Consider the following 12,931-nt stretch of genomic DNA (forward strand, 5'->3'; position numbering starts at 1 on the left):
ATGGTTGATAGTTCCTCGAGCTGAACGAAATCGTGCTAAAAAACCTTCATTGACAGATAGTTTTTATCGACTTAAGCTATGCGGTTGGAAAATGGTTTATTGTCACTAAGGCACGTCTAACCCAGGTCTTCTTCTCGACTTAAAGATCTCGGTTTAAACTTTAGCCGGAAAGTAGTCGATACGTCATCGAGATGAATAGAATCGAACTCGAAAGTTTTTATTGACAGATAACCCTGCTCGCCTTGAGTTATGTTATACTAAGCTGAAATATTGCCCCGGATCTTCTTCTTGACTTGAAGATCTCGGCTTCAACCAGAAAGTAGTTTCTCGATGCTACCGTGTGGTTGATGTGTCATCGAGATGAATGAAATCAAACTTGACAGTTTTTGTTGAAAGATAGCTTTTCTCGACTTAAGTTATGCTATGAATTTGACATGCCCTAGAGCTTAATGGAATCGAACTCGAAGGTATTTGTTGACAGATAGTCCTTTTAGCCTTAAACTATGCTGTAAATTTGATATGCCTTTGAGTTGGATGTAATCGGACTCGAAGGTCTTGGTTGATAGATAACCCTTCTCGCCTTGAGTTATGCTGTAAATTTAATGTGCCTTTGAGTTAAGTGTAATCAAACTCGAAGGTCTTAGTTGACAGATAACCCTTCTAGCCTTGAGTTACGCTGTGAATTTGATGTGCCTTTGAGCTGTGTGTAATCGAACTAGAAGGCCTTGGTTGACAGATAACCCTTCTCGTCTTGAGCTATGTTATCAATTTGATGTGCCTTTGAGTTGAGTGTAATCGAACTTGAAGGTCTTTTGTTGACATATAGCCCTTATCGCCTTGAGCTATGTTGTAAATTCGATATGCCTTTGAGCTGAGTGTAATCGAACTCGAAGGTCTTGGTTGACATATAACCTTTCCCGCCTTGAGTTATGCTGTAAATTTAATATTCCTTTGAGTTGAGTGTAATCAAACTCGAAGGACTTTTGGTGACAGATAGCCCTTCTCACTTTGAGTTATGCTGCCAATAGTTCCTTTAAAAATAGCTCCCCTTCACGGGTCTAAGTCGGTCATAATTGTTTAGGTGGTTCCCCTTAACGGGTCCGAACCAAGTGAGATGATCTTTGGATGACTCCCCTTCACGGGAAAGCCATGTGGTATATTCTGTCAATCAGATATCACCCGTCATGGAACTAAAATCTGGCTTGAAAACATTAATTGAAAAAAACTAGCCACTCGTCGTTGAGTTAAGTTGAACTGGATCTACTCTGAATTGGTTCTAAAACCCGTCTGATTCGTTCGGAATTAGCTCTTGAACCCGTCTAAAGTTGATTCTGAGATCTGTCTATCTTTCAATATGTCAAGTTGTTTGAGGTGTAGCTCCTCACTGCTGAGTTAAGTAACCACTATGAATTTCTGAAACTATTTTTGAATAGAGCATATTTCTTCTTTAAGTTGAAATTTGACTCTAAAAGATGAAAAAAATTATGTATGCAAAATAAAATGACGAATGTGATGCTCTTAAGTATGTCTAACATGCATGCAACATGAATTAGTTATACTTTATCTCCTAGATAGGGTCTCGTGCTTTGTCTGTCGATCTGGTCCTTAGAGTCGACCATGCCCCATTTCTTCTTAAGTTGTAGCCTTTCACATTTGAGGTTGTCTTGTTCGAAAATGTTTTTCTCCTTTCTCTTATTTTAGGAGGAAAAAAAGGATATATGAATTCTGTAAAATATTGCTCTTTAATTCATGCTCGTAATCGAATCAAATCATAAACATGAGTTTAAAGGAATCAATAGCTCTTTCAATGCTTTCAAAGTTATAGTTCTTTGACAAATATTCAAGTTGATGAGTTGGTTTTAGGTTGGCTTCCTATTTTCTAAGGTTTCAGCCATCAAGAAATGTCATTTGGTTATTGTAACATGCCTTTTTCTCGGCTTGGCATTTTAATTGGATGCGGACAAAATGACGCAACTAGTATAATCAATTACTAGACCTTCAATTTCGATCCTCTTAAATCTTTCATTTGTTCAAGCTTTGTAAACTCCTCTAACAAAGGAAGTGCAAAAATATTGGTCTAAAAATGAAATTCTTGAGTGCTCGTATAAAATTGACTATAACAGGTGTTCCTTAACTCCCTTAGTCCATCATTACCGAAAATTTCTTGCTTAGATAAATTTGATTTAATTTTCCATTGTCTGGCTAGTTGAATCCATAAAGCTGAGGTGTTTAACCAATTGCTTTAGAGGGACAACTTAAATTATAATTACTTTTATCAGGTTAATTGAAGATTTCATCTCATTACAAAGTCTTTGGCCTGACAATAGCAGTGGAGCAAACACCGAGTTGCCAAGTGTCTGAGTAATATCATGGTTTAAACACAATCTATTCATAAAGCCAAGGCTTTCGAGTTTCCTCTATAACCAATTACCTTAGTGGAATAGCTCAGCTTTACGGATTTAATTTCTTAAGATAATCAAGAAGAACCTGTTATAGTCTAGGTGTTTTTTGAAAGTAAAAAATTTCATCTTTAGAGTTCAATTTCCAGGCAACTAACCTAAACTAGATTTACCTACTCGACTATTCCATCTATAAATATCATGATCATCATTGAACGTATTAAACAAAAAGTATAGAAATGTCATATGCAAAAGATGCCCCATGTTGTCCGCACCTATGCACATCTAAATACCAAACCTCTTTTCATTCTTTTATGAGGAGAAGGCTATATCAGTTCTTATAAGAGAAAGGTATGGTGTTCGAGCGTATATTTCGGGGTAAAGTCAAAGTCCTTGTTTTACCACTTTTTTAATCATGTTACTTTGTCAAAGATCTATATATCCAATCATTTATAGAGTTTTAATTCAGTTGATAATCAAAGAATTTCGAGTCTGCAAATTTGATTCATTGTTCGTCATCTTTAAAGTAACATAACTTTATATAAATGTCCTTACAAAAACTTGAGAAAAGATGAAAAAAACAAATTCAAACAAAATGCCTCAAATGATAAAATGATCTTCCTCACTTTGATGCCCCCACGTTGTTGAAGTCAATCCAGTTCTTGTTATGCATTCTCTGTACGATTATCTTGAATGTGTAACAGTTCTCAATAGTGTGTCCTGAGACACCGCCATGATATTCACAATGAGAATTCTCATCATAACACTTGGGGTATGGGGCTTTATGGGTTCCATCGGATATGGTGACACTACTTGGGTGTCAAAAAGTTGTTGATAAAGCTCTTTGTATGTCATCGAAATGCTCCTTTTCCTTCCTAGGTTCTCTGAAATCTTGTTTAGAAGTACTTGACGGTACAGTTGCTGTTGATTTTGGGCTGGAGATTGTAACACCTTTATTGACGTGGTTGATGTTGTTAATCTCTCCATCCCTCACACTCATAAGAGGTTTCTTAGTGGCCTCCCCATCCTTAATTTTTCCTTGCTTTATGGTCGACTCGATCATTTCTTCGACCATAACTAGGTCTGAAAAGCTTCCTGTATGATTGCAACTAGGTGTCTGAATTATGGAGCCTTCAGGGTCTATATAAAAAGCTTTCTGGTTTCCTTTTCATCCAAATATGGATGAACTTGCACAGCCAAATCCCTCCATCTTTGTGCGTATTACCTGAAACTCTCGTTATGCTTCTTTTCCATGTTTTGTAGCATAACTCGATCTGACCTCATGTCATTGATGTGCTTGTATTGTTCTAGAAATGACTTGGCCAAGTCCTTTCAGGTCTTGATATGTGATCGGCTTAGCTGGTTGTACCACCGGATGACTGATCCCGACAGACTCTCCTGGAAGAAATGGATCAGGAGTTGGTCGTTTCCTCCATATCCTGTCATTTTTCGGCAGAACATGGTGATGTGAGCGGTTGGGTAACTGTTCCCGTCAAACTTCTCGAATTCTGGGGACTTGAATTTTGGATGAAGAACCAAGTCTGGGAATAGACTGAGTTTTGCGGCATTGACTCCATGGTAGTCATGGTCTCCTTTAACTACCTTTATTTGGTCCTCCAATTGCTTTATTTTCTCCTCCATCTTCTTTGTTTTTTCCTCTTCATCCGGTTTATGGTAATAACCCAGATTGTTCTCAGGGTTAAATACAATAGTTTGTATCTTTACAGTAGATGAGGTCTTTATTTTTACAGTGGATCAATCCCCTTGAAAATCCAGTCAGATTCGGGTAAGACAACCACTTGTGGGGTATGTGGAATAGCTACCCCTTCTGATGAACCTGCCCCAGGTGCACTCGCTTGATGTAGACTAGATAACTTTGCCATAATTTGATCGACCAAGGACTCTTGGCTTTTCATGATTGTATCCACAGTACTCAGACTGCTCTGGTTTATCTTATCTTCTAGTTCTTTTTGTACTTCAGCATATTTTCCTCGAGTTGAGCAATTTTTGCTTCCATCTTCTTATTTTTCAAGCGGGTGTTATGCGGATGGGGTGTGTCCAATGCTTGAGGTGGTGTATCTAGTATTTGTTCCTTTTGATGAGAAATTCTTTTGTTAGTTAATGCGAATGCAAAGAAATGAAAATAACAAAATGCAAAATCTATCTAAATGCATGATGCATGAGATGTTCGAGGCATTAATCCAAAAATGTGCCAGTTATTATAAATAATCCTTATTTGGGACAAAAGTGTTACGTCTTAAGAGACAAAAAACATTTTAAAGGTATAGACCCCGAACAGCTTCTGACATGTTAAGTTGAATACCCTATCGAATCGCTTCGGTATCTCTGGCTAAACCATGCAAGTGACGAGCTGCTTGCCCCAAAAAGTCTTGAATGACTGCATCTTCGGCTTTCACTCTCTGTTGAGCCTGTTCCTAACAAAAGCACCATTGGAGCCCTCAATCGAAGGGAAAAATCTGAAATTCACTTGTTTGTTTCTTGGATTTGTCAACAATGGCCTTTTGTCTTTGAAGGGACTCTCCAAGTCAATAAGTTTTTTCTCGTCTTGCCCCTGCAACCTTTGCCAGCTCAAAAAGTCGAATTTTAGTGTGCATAGTGTAAATCTCGGTCCATTTTGAGTATTCTCTGACCATAGCTGGACTTCTGAGCTTTTCATCTCTTGTATTATAAACCCTTTGTCCATTAATGCAAATTATTTACGTCTAACGAACACATTTTTGGTGGATCAACACCTCTTTTTAATGAATGATGCAAAAGATGAAAATAAAACAAAAGAGAACAAAAATGAAAAGAGTTAGTGAGGTAAAGATAAAAATAATCATGAAAATAAAAGTCCTACCCCGCATGATATATACCCCACATGCTTATTATTCCTACCCGGACATGATCTCTATCCCGAAAGTTTATTTTGAACCAGTCCTAACCGCATATATTTCTAGTTCACATGCTTTGAACATGAAATAAAGCAAGAAATAATATCAAAGCAGCCTAGGGTTTGAAATGAGGTTTTGGGGTGGGCTCTAATTCCCTGTAATCTCCCGGTTTAGGTTCTAAAAAGGTACTCGACTTCTCCTTGCTGGTACCCCCTTGGGCTTGCTAGAACCTTAGTCCTAAGCTCATTACTAGCTTATGTGAACTAAGTTAAACTCGAGAGAATACAATCCCTTATGCCCATATGGAGAATAAATTCACACGAAGACATAAGGTATATGAATCCCGAAGGTTACTTGCTAGGCCCATACGGAGAATAAATTATCATGAAGGCGTCACTTTCACCCCACTTAAAAGGGTTTGGAGCTCGGGTATAGAGCCAGAGATGAAATTTTTTCAAAAATTTGAAATCATTGAAAAACGTCAGTACAACTATTTACTTGAAAAATAACCAAAGATAAATAATTGGAATCGAATAAATAAATTAAAATTAAAATTTACTATTTTCGCTTAAAAAGACAACCGAAAATTAATTCTGGCCTGACTCACTTACCTGTCCCCAACGGAGTCGACAAGCTATCGGAATTTTCTTTGGTTGGGTCTGGAATTGGGCTTCGACTTGAATAATTGGGTTAGAGTCACCACCGGTCACTTTAAAAACATTTAGGTGGATCAGACACCATCTTACATGATCTGCGCTTTACCATAAATGTGTCGGGTTCGGAAGTCGGTTACAGTCAAGGAATAATTAACACCCTTGTACTGCCCTTTCGGTACCAATTAATTTGTCGATTTCCTTAATTGCGAAAATTAAAATTTAAAAACCCGATTCGAAGTACTTACCTTTGATCGAATGAAATTACCTTAAAAAGTTAAAATGTCAGATAGGAAACAATAAAGGAATATTAAATAAATCAAAAGGGGAAAAAATAAATAAAAAATAAAAAATACTAGATAAAAGAGAGGGGAAACGATTTGAAAAAAAGGTTTGAAAAAATCTAAATTTTAAAGGAAATAAATAAATAAATAAATGAATAATAAAAAGAATAAAAAATGTTAATTTAAAATGAAAGAAAAAATAATTGTTGCTTTGTTGGAACATAATCATAAATGTTGCTTTGTTGGAACATAATCATAAAAGGAATACATGTGCGAACCACTTAATAAAACCATTGAATTCCATTTTCGTTAAGTTTCCTGAACAAAACAATGCATAAACTATTTCCACAGCAAAAGTTTTGACTTAAAGGGATTAAGATTACATTCCTAACAATAGTAATAGTGCACAAAATTAATAACTAAAATCATTAATATAAATATGATTAAAATGAAATATGGAACATATACAAAACCCGAAAAAAAGTTAATTAATTAGGATGACCTGATTACAACTATTGCAATACTACAAGGACTTAAACTGGATACTACGTAAAATCACCAGTAAAAAATATAAATACTAAAGTGACTATAATAATAAATATAAGGGACTAAAATGAAACAGTAAGAAACAAGGGGCTCAAAACCGAATAGAGTAAAATGTAAGTGAAGACCAAAGTAAAATATCACAAAGACCAAGCCTTTCTCGCTTAAATAAACCCCTACAATGATTTCTGGAAACCCTAAAGCACCCAAAACACAATGTTTTGAACTTGATTTAAATACCCCATTATAGGTTTTGGGGGAAAACCTAATCTCACATTTCTTTCATTTCCTTTTCTGCCATTCTTCCTTCCCCCCTCTCAACTTCTCATCTATTCCTTTACAACAAATCTAGACACCGAGAGTTTTCCAACCATATTTAGAAAAACAACCTTACCTTCGAAAATCGTAATGATTATTGGTCCGGTGAAGCAATGGCAGCCACGGTTCCAGTTGAGATCGAGGTAATCTCTTGTTCTTTTGTTTTTTTTAGTTTCAAATGCTCTCCCTTGTATTTTTTTGTTTTTTCTCCGAAAATGCCCCCTTGCTTTTCGATTTATTTCGTTTTCCCTGTTTTCGAATGCCCCCTGTTTCGAAATGCTTCCTCTTGTATTTCTGATTATTTTCGCGTGTAATTTCCTTGTGTTTCGTGTCCCCTCTCTGTTACACCTTAACACGTATTTATAGTCTTGATTTTAGACTCCTATTGTGACTTAAGCACTGATCTGTTTTTTGTTTTTGGTTGTGAGTCGGAAATATCGACGATGGTGGTGTACTGTCGAAATCTCCGACAGTGGTTGCGTGAGTGGTGAGGAGTCTTCGGATGTGGCTGGAACGGGTTGTTGGTTCGGCTCCAGCGGGTCATGGGTTGCGGTCTTGGGTTGTAAAATAAAAAATATATATATTATATATGTATAATAAAATAATAAAAATAATGGTAGGACGAAAATTAGTGTTCACATGTGTCATTTACCGACCAGATCTCTTTATCACGTAGGAGCCACATCACCCTTAGATAGTCAGACTTCCTCATCACGTAGGAACCGTGTTATCTCCATTATCCCTAAAGATGGCCAGTCATCCTTATCACGTAGGAACTGTGTCATCCACCGACCAGATCTCCTCATCACGTAGGTGTTGCATCACCTTTTGAAATCCAGACTTTCTTATCACGTAGGAACCATGTTATCTCCATTATCCCTAAAGATGGCCAGTCGTCCTCATCACGTAGGAACAATGTCATCCACTGACCAGATCTCCTTATCATGTAGGAGCAGTGTCATCCTTAGACAATCAGACTTCCTCATCAAGTAGGAACCATATTGTCACCAAATTATCTCTAGATTAACCCGACGTCCTCAACATGAAGGAACAATGTCATCTTTCAGTCATCTGTTTTCCGACAAAGAATTGGAGCTCCAAATACGAAACAAACGTTGTAGCTAGACAAAATTAGACCATTATTTGTCTTTGCTTTGTCATTGTTTACACAATAGACAAGCAAAGAGGGGTAACTGTAATACCCTAATTTTATCCAGGGACCAAACTTATAATATTACCTTTTTTTATTATGAGGGCTTTAAAAGTCAATCCAAAAGCATATTTCAACACCCCCAGATTTATAAGTTTAAAAGCAATAAATAAAAGGTCTATGGTTTTCTCATTCAGTTTTTTTTTCTTTCTTTCATTTTTTTCTTTTTTTAGACTCATTACGTGAAGGTGGTGAGGGTGTAGGCATTGGTCATAGTTCTACGTCACTGGTGGGGGTAGTCGTTGTTCGGGTTAGTTTAGCGTCCCGACCACCATAGATGGTGGTCGGAGAGGACGAACGGTGCCCACATAGGGCATTCGGGTTTCGTCCGAGGGATTTTGGTTCTTTTTGAGTTGGTTCGGGTTTCCCCGTTTGTTTCGGTGTTGGTTGGGGTATGTGAAGACCACCGGTTTATGATGGTCGGCATTTGGCCGGTGAGAAGGGACCCTTGTGGTCGGTCGTGCGTGTAAAGAAGAAAGGAGGGGGAAAGTTTGTTTTATCTTTTTTGGGTAAATCACTCATAGGTCCCTGGTTTTTAGAGCTATTTACATTTTGGTCATTATAAAGGGGAAAACCACCTGTCAACCCTCCATTTTTTAGCCTTTTTGCTCTGCTCACCTATTTATTTATTTATTTCAAATATACATGCTGCTTTTGCTTTATTTTAATTTGGTCACTATTCTGCTATATTATTTATTGCATATTAACCACTAACTTTTATTTTATTGCATATTAACCACTAACTTTTACTTTATTGCACTATAACCATTGTTTATTTATTTATTTATTGTTTCTATTATTCAATTTGACCTTGTGGTGACCAGATCCGGGGTATGATCCACATTATTATGGTTCAGACTCTGCTAACTACTGGTTTTTATTTTATTGCACTCTAACCATTGTTTATTTGTTTATTTATTGTTTCTATTATTCGATTCGACTTTGTGGTGACCAGATCCGGGGTATGATCCACATTATTATGGTTCGGACTCTGCTAACCACTAACTTTTTTATATTTTATTTTATTTTGTTAATTTGTTTGAATTATTTGATTCGACCTTGTGATGACCAGATCTGGGGTATGATCCACATTATTATGGTTAGGACTCTGCTAACCGCTAACTCTGCTAACCGCTAACCTTTCTAACCGCTAATTACTAACTACTAACATTTTATTTTTATTTCATTTTATTTATGCTATTTAACTTTATGCACTTTTAAATTTATGCTTTTTTATTTTCTTTATTTAATTTCAGTATTTACATTTTATTTGCTTTAATTTTTTAATCGTTTAATTTTGTCTCTTTATTTTTCTGTACTTTAATTTTATTTGTTTAATTACTGTGTTTTATTATCTATTTATTTTACTTCTATAATTTAATTTTTTTTCATAGTTAGATTTTGTTTCCTTACATTTTACCATGTATGGATATTATATATTTGTTCGTATTATTTATGTATGCATATATTCTTTGCTCTTTGGGAATTGGTTGTGAACGATTATGCAATGTGTTTTTTATATAGTTATTTATTTCTAATTCAAATTATGCAATGTGTTTTTTATATAGTTATTTATTTGATGCAAAATGCGGATATTCCATTTATATTTGATTTACTTTTTTTGATAAATCGAGGAGGGAATATTCTTTTTAGGCAAGAGATAGAAGAGATAGTCTTCCCGTCGGAGGATGAGCTAATCTCGATATTTTTTTTCGAATTAAAGGATTTTCCCTAACAAATAATTCGAAGCAAATCAATTAAACTTAAAAAAATTGATCATTTTCTAATTTTATATTCGATTTATAATTTCCACTACCACGACAATATATAAGTGATTAAGTACCAAATTTTGGGCGTTGTGGGGTGCTTATCATTCCCCACACGTAATCGACTTCCAAACCCTTAAAAATGAATTTTTAGATAACACATACCAATTTTTGTCTTAAAAAATGATTTTCCTTAAAATTGTTTTAAAAGACGTTTTTAAGTATTCGACCTACCTAACCCAAAGGTCGATGGCGACTCCTATTCAATTTATTTCAAATTAATTCAAAACCGTCAATTTTTCAAAATAAAATCATAATTATTTTTAAAATTAAATGTTTTAAAAAAATGGTTATGACAAGAAGGATGAAGATGGTAACACTGCTTTGCATATTGCCACATCTACTAATCAGCCAGAGGCAAGCTTTATAGGTATTTATTATTTGCTATAAATGATTTCGAAACACAATTATAGTTAATTAATTGAACTTTTTATATGATTACGCAGGCCGTTACACTGTTGGCTAAGAATGTAAATGTGAATGTCAAGAACTCCAATGGTTTGACAGCTATGGACATATTTCACCTTCAAGGAACAATGCAGAACTCAGAGATCGGTAGTAGCCTACGTAGAGCTAAAGCTAAAAAGGGATCCGATCTTACCACAAATTTGACTATAGGAGATTACTTGAGCAGGGAGTTAACTCTAATCGATAAACGTGACAAATATTTCGGAAACGATTCTCAAAATAAATCTACCGAGATTCGTTCTAGGGTTCTCGATCGTTGTGGCGATCCTGATTGCAACAGCCACCTACAAGGCTGGCCTCAACTCTCCAGGTGGGTACTGGCAAGACGACTACAAACCTTCAGCAGCAAACAATGGTAGCGTTTCCAACCACAACACCAATACCAACCTGGGCCAGGATCAAAGGCCACATCAAGCAGGACATATAATCATGAGCCTAACTTATCTTTTCCATTTCTTCACTCTCGACAGTTGTGCCTTATATTTGCCTGCATGGACCATTCTGGTTGTTATAATTGGTATCCCATATTCCACAACCCTTTAAATATCTACATTGCTTCTGCTTCTTTCATATCACGCTTGGATCGTTGGTGCCTTTCCATCTCCGTCGAACTCCCCGACTTTCAACGAGGCGAAGACTTTTACGTAGTCTTTATTTATGTATCTGCAGCAACAGCATATGGAATTCTGCTGATAGCTATTTTTCAACATGAAAGGCTTAAAAACCGGGTGGACTCAATAAGAGGAAACAGGGTAGTTGCCGAACTTAAAACATGAACAGCAAACCTATGTACTTGTTTTTATGTCATATCAGTTGAAATCAGTATAAAAGTTGAGTGAAATGACTCAGCAAGCAAGCAAGAATTTACTAGTATAGTTTGTCAATGTCATTGCCTGGTTGAATGTTGTCATTGTCAAGCTAACATGACTTTGTTATCCAATTTTTTAATCATTTCAGTAAGCTAATGCAACATTTTATGCATTAGCCTACGAGCAACCTCCTCGTTATAAAACGACCAAATTCAGCCCAGACGGAAGGTGCTCATCTTTTAGCTGAATTAACTAACAAACTCTAAACTAATTTTCTATTCTCAACACTCGTCCTCAAGTTATGGCTGAAATTTGAGCCCAAGTTGAAAATCAAGAATTCATGTCTCAAAGCTTTTATCATAACATCAGCTAAGTAAAAACATATTCAGTTTGAATAAGAGCTTCTTTAATCTTGTCTTTTACAAAATGACAAACAAAATTAATACGTTTGATTCTTTCATGGAAAACTAGATTTGCAGAAATCTGTAAAATTGACCTCGTAGTATGAACACCAAGCTCCCCTAACAACCCTTTTAACCAAAATAATGGCAGTAAGATGTTGCCTTGAATCTTGATTCAGTTTCAATATGAATTGTTTTTTCCTTTAATTATTTAACAAGTTTCATAATAACAGTAAACTTCTGCAAAATGTTATAGTGCTCACTTGCTTTCCTCCGTCTGATCCCGGTGACTTGATCAACAAGAATAAACCTTTACACGTATTATGCCTAAATATGGACCCTCTTTCCACTTCCACTCCCACAACGTAGTTTCTACCCTTGATTAATTATAAAACCATGGATTCCAACCTGAACTCGCATATACCGAAATGTCGAATCACAGGTCGAACTGGTACATTTCTCCTACAAGTGTGTTCTGGAACATAAAAAGTAATCACTTATTGGTTTTATTGTCTCACCATCTCTGATATAATTAGGTCTGCAATTATTGCTCTTTCAGTCTAGTCACCCCCAAAATCTGCAACAAAAGACACATGGAAATGAGCATCATCGAGCCATTGTTGCTCATTTGACTATAACCTCTGCTTTACACCTGGCATACCTTTTTTTTCCTTGTCCTTTAAAGTTTTCTGGGGAGCATTGAACATCTGCAACTCTTTCATTACTGATACGATCCCGATTATACGTTTCGAGTCATATACGTGAATGTCCGATCGTGATTCTAGTAAGAACTTCGCAATGCTTTGATTGAAGACTGAAAATGCACAAACAACGTTATAAGAAGGGAAATATGTATATATAAATATGTGTATGAAAGTAATTGAAATGATAGAATGAAGTTGAAGTGGATTGTAGATGAAAAAAGTGTGGTGGTGATAGTGGTTGAATGGATGTAACGAAAATGGTGAAGGATGTTTGTGGTTGGCGTGGAGAATGATAGTAATTCAAAGGATGGATTGTGACCCTCTAACTATATATGAGTTAGGAACCAACAATATAATAAAGATGGAATCGAAGTGATAGAGGGTGGATCGTGACCCACTACCTATAGTAGAGCTGGGAACCA

At 36.0% G+C, this 12,931-nt stretch overlaps 1 pseudogene; it reads left to right on the forward strand.

Moving 5' to 3' along the window:
* The first annotated feature begins 7,534 nt into the window (after positions 1-7,534).
* LOC120163507 lies at positions 7,535-11,371 on the forward strand (annotated as a pseudogene).
* Positions 11,372-12,931: the final 1,560 nt, after the last annotated feature.

The sequence above is a fragment of the Hibiscus syriacus genome, unplaced genomic scaffold, assembly GCF_006381635.1.
Source record: "Hibiscus syriacus cultivar Baekdansim isolate YM2019G1 unplaced genomic scaffold, ASM638163v2 tig00111458_pilon, whole genome shotgun sequence".
NCBI lineage: Eukaryota > Viridiplantae > Streptophyta > Magnoliopsida > Malvales > Malvaceae > Hibiscus > Hibiscus syriacus.